This window comes from Leptonychotes weddellii, chromosome 7 (genome assembly GCF_054177405.1).
Source record: "Leptonychotes weddellii isolate Sample4059 chromosome 7, ASM5417740v2, whole genome shotgun sequence".
In the NCBI taxonomy this organism is placed as follows: domain Eukaryota; kingdom Metazoa; phylum Chordata; class Mammalia; order Carnivora; family Phocidae; genus Leptonychotes; species Leptonychotes weddellii.
Window position 1 is genome coordinate 133629528 of NC_138375.1, and position 5762 is coordinate 133635289.

At 47.1% G+C, this 5762-nt stretch overlaps 1 long non-coding RNA gene across 1 annotated transcript; it reads left to right on the forward strand.

The window, feature by feature from the left end:
* Positions 1 to 15: 15 nt before the first annotated feature.
* Positions 16 to 2641, forward strand: LOC145722779 (uncharacterized). Its single transcript, XR_014147307.1, has 2 exons — positions 16 to 723; positions 922 to 2641. It is a non-coding gene; the product is annotated as an uncharacterized LOC145722779 (long non-coding RNA).
* The last annotated feature ends 3121 nt before the right edge of the window (positions 2642 to 5762 follow it).

A 5762-nucleotide genomic window follows, 5' to 3' on the forward strand; every position in this document is an offset into this window, starting at 1 on the left:
GCGGGGCTCGATGCGGGGCTCGATGCGGGGCTCGATGCGGGGCTCGATGCGGGGCTCGATCTCAGGACCCTGGGATCATGACCTGAGCCAAAGGCAGACACTTAACGACTGAGCCACCCGGGCGCCCCGGAGTCTGGGGCTTCTGAGACGTACAGAGCCCCCATCTTACAGACTGGAGCAGAGGGGCCGTGTGGCCAGCTGATCTGCGTTGGTACTGAACAGCGAGCCCCAGGGTGAGGCTCCACCTTGGTTAACCCTTGCCCCTGTGGCCTGCTTAATCACTCTGCTTTAGGTCATCACTGGCGGAGAGAGCCAGCTTTGTTTTCTGTCGTTTGTAACAGTTTTCAGACCATGGAGCCTTTTCTCTTAGATGCTTACATCCCCTGAGTCCGCCTCCCTGTGTGAATCACCCCTGTCTGACCCCATTCTTGGAGACCATGGAGCTCGTCTGGATTCCTGCTTCTGTGTCCTTTTCTGAGTTAGAAAGCACTGTAGTTATGTTTAACCTCAGGGGCATATGTGACACCTTAAACTCACTTCCGGTTTGGGACGTTGGGGGAAATTGTCCTGTCCTTTTCATCATCAGAAACCAGGGAACCTGGGGAAGATCCAAATCACCTATTTTTCAGTTCAACTAAGGGAACCAAGGCACAAGTGGGTCAAGTGACTTGCCCAGGGTTACCTCGTTTCCCAGGCTTTCATACTTTTTGCTGCACTAACATCGTCCTTCCTTTTAGCCTTTTTTTTTTTTTTTTTAAGATTTTATTTATTTGAGAGAGAGAGAATGAGAGAGAGCAAGCACATGAGACGGGGGAGGGTCAGAGGGAGAAGCAGACTCCCTGCCGAGCAGGGAGCCCGATGCGGGACTCGAGGATCATGACTTGAGCCGAAGGCAGTCGCTTAACCAACTGAGCCACCCAGGCGCCCCCTTTTAGCCTTTACTTTTTCAGGATGAGTAACCTGCATCCCTTCCTCCTAGGTCTTACTCTCTAAGCTCCTGAATTATTTAGTGTATCTTCCCTGACTTCTTTTCATTTCTTCCGTCCTTGTGAAAGTATGGAGCCTGATACATGATGCAGGAGACTAGCAGAGGTCTAATAATGAACGAGAAAATAATTCAATTAGGTCTCCATTATCTGAGGTGTATTCTGTACTTTGGATTTTTTAGGCAATGTTTTTTAACATGGTAAGCAAGACAAAGATAGAAGGGAAAGCCTGCAATATTACTTTAACTCCCATACTTTTTTTGAAGCTAAGTATGACTTCTCCATTATTGCTCATGAAGGGAAGTTAACTATCTGGTGTTCTCTTGCTGTTTAAGATACAGTTTTGCCAGAGAGTGGGGACTGGCTGCAGAATACCATGGAATCAGGGTGTTGGAAAGGGATCACAGCTTCTAGGTGGTCCTTCAGAGGAAAAAAACTGAGACCCACGGGAGTTGGGACCTGCTCAGAGCCTCCTGGGTTTGGGCTAAGGGTTTACACACTAAAAATGCTCACTTATCTTCCACCACGGTGCAGATGTCTTTGTACTTGATGGTGTGGATCAACTGTGCCAGTTCCCTAAAGGAGTGTGAAAACTCTAGCAGATCAGAACAGTTTTTTGTTTGTTTGCTTGTTTTTTTAATTTTAAAGTCAGAACTAGTTTTGAATCTGCACCTTGCAGGCAAATGTCATTAATAACAGATCATCAGGAGCTCAGGTTAGGGTTAAGGACTCTTGTTCTATTTTAGAAAAGGAAGGTGTGGCAGATTGTATTTTCCCAAAATGGTCTCCCCACAGATGTCCCATTCCACTTGATGTTACAATTGGACATTGTTCTCCACCCACCAGTGGTAGGATCTGTGGTTTTCTCCCTTTGAGTGTGGGCAGGCATTCATGATTCCTCTGACCTATGAGTAAAAGGCAGAAGTGATCCAAGGCTGGATTGTGATAAGGATACAGTGTCACCTGGTTTACTCTGTTTCTTGGGACACTCATCTTTGGAACCCAGCCATCAAGTTCAAGTTCAGAGGAAGCCCAGGCCACGTGAAGAGGCCCCGTGGAGGTGTTGCAGCTGGCACTTCATCAAAACATGCTAACATCAACCTGCAGACATGTGACCGAGTAAGCCTTTGAGGGAGAGTCCACCCCCCAGCTTCTGAGTCTTCCAGCTGAGGTCCCAGACGTCATGGAGCAGAGACAGGTCATCCGCTCTGCCCCACTGTCCAAATTCCTGACCTGTTGAAACTGTGAGAGAGAATAAATGATTGCTCTTGAACATTAGATGTTTTTATTGTTCAGTAATAGCTATTGATGAGGAAGGGAATATGAGTAGAGGCAGACCCTCAGATTTTGGACTTGGGGCTTTGAGCACAGAGGACAGGAGGAGCAGTGCTGTGCTTATCAGGGGTACTTAGATTCTGTTTTACTCCTTATTTCAGGTACTTACTACTGTATCACACATCACCTCAAAACTTAATGGCTTGAAACAACAGAATCATTTTATTCCTATCTTAGCTCTGTGGTTCTTGCTCGTGGTCGTTCACGTGGTTGCAGTCGGATGTGGCCACGGCTGGGATCACCTGAAAGGCTTCCTCCCATGTCCAGTTGTTGATGCTTGCTCTTGGCTAGAACCTTAGCTTGGGTTGTGAACTGGAATACCTGTGGGTGGCCTGTCCTTGTGGCTTGGGATTCCTCCGACTTTTGTGGCCGCATTCAAAGAGCATGCATCTCAGGAGCAACTGGTGGAAACCGTATTGCCTTCCGTGGACTAGTTTTGCGAATCATGCATGGTCACATAGCCACAGATCAAAGAGGGAGCATAGACCTCGCATCGCCCGCGTTCTTCTAGTGGGAAGAATGGCATTACGTTTTTGTAAGAACATGTGGGGTGGGATATGTGGTGATTGTCTTCGGAAAATGTACTCCTTCACTCTCGTGCTGTTGGTTTGGTTTCTCCCTGATTCAGCTAATAATGCAAGCAGTCCACCAGCTAGCCACTTGAACTTCGTATGTGTGTCAAGCACTGTAATAGGGTTAAAGGTCATAGAGCTTTTTCCCTCAGGAGTAAAGTGAGAACCACATGAGCACAGCCACAGATTCTGTTACAGTGTGAAGGGGAGAAACAGGAGGTGTGGGGAGCGTGTGGTGTGAGGGTAGTTGTGGGAAGGCCTGGCTCTGCCTGGGATGTTATGGAAGGATTTGCTGAACCGGGCTCGAAAGGGTGTGCAAGTCCCTACAGTGGGTCCTTGGGTGATGTTTCAAGATGAAGGAACAGCTGGAGCAAAGACTGCAGCATGTAAGTGTACTCGTTGGGGGAAATAAGTAGCTTGCTGAAGCCAGAGATGGGGTTCAGAGGTTAATGGCTGGGGGTGAGCTTGAAAAAGGATGTTGGAGTTAATTTGTTCTGAAGGCCTTGTGTGTCGTAATGAATTTGAGTTTAATTCTGTGAGCAGTGGTAGCCCCTGCCGGTTTTTAAGGCAGGTTAGTGTTGTGACCAGCTGGGCACTCTAGGAAGGAAGGATGCTTGGTGCTGTTGGGAAGGTTGCTTAGGGGAGAGCAAGATTGGCGTTAGGTAGACCAGCTGAGAAGCCACATCAAGAGTTCAGGCTTAAAACAGTATCGCGTAAGGAAAGAGAGTTCAGGTTCAAGGGCTTGAAATGGGACTGTGGCAGTGAATGAGTAACTGTCTCTTCGATTTTCATAATTCTGAAATGCTTGGGGCTGGATAGGTTTCAGAATTTAGAACTTTTTTGGATTTTAAAAAGGTGATCTGGTGCATTTATGATATAGTTTGAAGTGTGGAACAGGACACCGTAATCCAGCATCTTGATTTCTGTGGCAAATGCATAAATAGTCACACTAAATGGGTAATAAATACTATAAATAGCCTTACATTAGATCACATCAGATTTCACCAAAGGTTTTGCTGCCAAATGAGTGTAGAAAACTTCTCTTTTTCAGGGCTTTTTGGGCTTGGGAATTGCAGTTAAGGGATTGTGGGTGAGTGGCATTTGCACAGAAGTCACCTTTTAGGTCATTGGTAAGTCTCTCTTGATGGTCAAAGATCCTAGCACAACAGCTTGGCTGCACTGGGGGAGCTGGTCCCCGTCCTTGAATAGCTTGTAGCTGAGGGGGTTTAACAGATCTTGAGCAAGAAGTTGCACTGATACCAATGATTGTGATTGTGAAGGGGTGGGTAGACGTCACATTGTCTGACATCTTCCCTGGCAGAGACATGAGTGAGAGCACAAGTGAAGGAGGGAGGGAGGAACAGACCAGGCATTCAGGCACATGCAGAGGCCTTGAGGCAGGCTCAGAAGGATTTAGTAGAATGGAGCAGAGAGAGCCAGCTGGAGAGGGGACGGAGGAATGACTGGCTAACATTGATGTCACAGCTGGGCACTATTCTAAACACCTGATGCACATTATCTCACCCAGTCTTTATAGCAGTCCAGTGAGGTATTCTATTATGATTTCCATATTAGAGGTGAGAAGATTGAGTTTCAGAGATGTGAAAAAACGTGGGCTGGTGCCAAGCAAACTCCTGATGGTAGGACTGAGAGCAGCACTTCCTTGATGAATGTGTTGGCTTGCTGGCTTTATCGTCCCTCGGGCACAGCACGTGTGTGTGCACACACCATTCATTAACTTCCACACACACAGGACGATCCTGTCCCGGAGAGTATGTGAAGAAGCAGTAGGAAATGGCACTGGCTCTTGAGGACTCTGTGTAGAGAAGCAGTGGGGCTTGGGAATAGACATGTTGCGTTCTCTCCGGAAAGAGGACCAAGTTCTGTTTCACAATTTAGAAAAAAATGGTCATGGTCTGGAGAATGAGGGCCTGAGCCCTTAGGTAGAGGCCTCGGCTGACTGGGACAGCTGTTTCCTGTGGGCCGTCCAGCCACGCTTGATGCTTACAAACATGCTTAGAGTCCAGTCCTCTGAGGGATTGAGAAGATTGCTTTGATCTGCATGGCTTAGAAGGATGGGAGGCGGGAGGGCTTCTCGGCTTCTGGAAGTGGATGTGGGCCACCTAGTTCCTAATGTCTGGAGAAGAGTGAAGGCTTTTACATGTCATCTGCAGGGTAGGGAATGTGTGGTCCCTTGGGGTTTTGCCACCAGTCTGAGAACTTGCTGGTCTGAGGTGGCTCATCAATAAGTCAGAGACAGGTCTGTTCCTCCAACCTTGAGGTAGCATTTCAGATGATGGAGTTCAGTCTCTTTTTTCCTTCCTCCATCCCTTCCTGCCCAGTCAGTTAGGAGGCAGGAATTCAGGGGATTGGGAACCCTGGACAGGAGATTGGAGGGAAAGATCCAACAATGACCACATCCTGAGGGGGAGAGAGGAAGTTAACTGGAAATCTGTTGTCTCTCTCTTCTTCTAGGAAACTCTGATTTGTATATGAGCACTGATAACATGGGAATTTAATGACACAGTAGAGTGGAAATGCCCTTGAGGTTTTTTTTTTTCTCCTTTTTTTTATGTTAATCACCATACATTACATCATTAGTTTTTGATGGAGTGTTCCATGATTCACTGTTTGTGTATGACACCCAGTGCTCCATTCAGCACGTGCCCTCTTTAATACCCATCACCAGGCTAACCCATTCCCCCACCCCCCTCCCCTCTAGAACCCTCAAGTTTGTTTCTCAGAGTCCATATCTCTCATGATTCATCTCCCCCTCCAATTTCCCCCCCTTCATTTTTCCCTTCCTACTATCTTCTTCTTCTTCTTCTTTTTTTTTTTTAAACATATAATGTATTATTTGTTTCAGAGG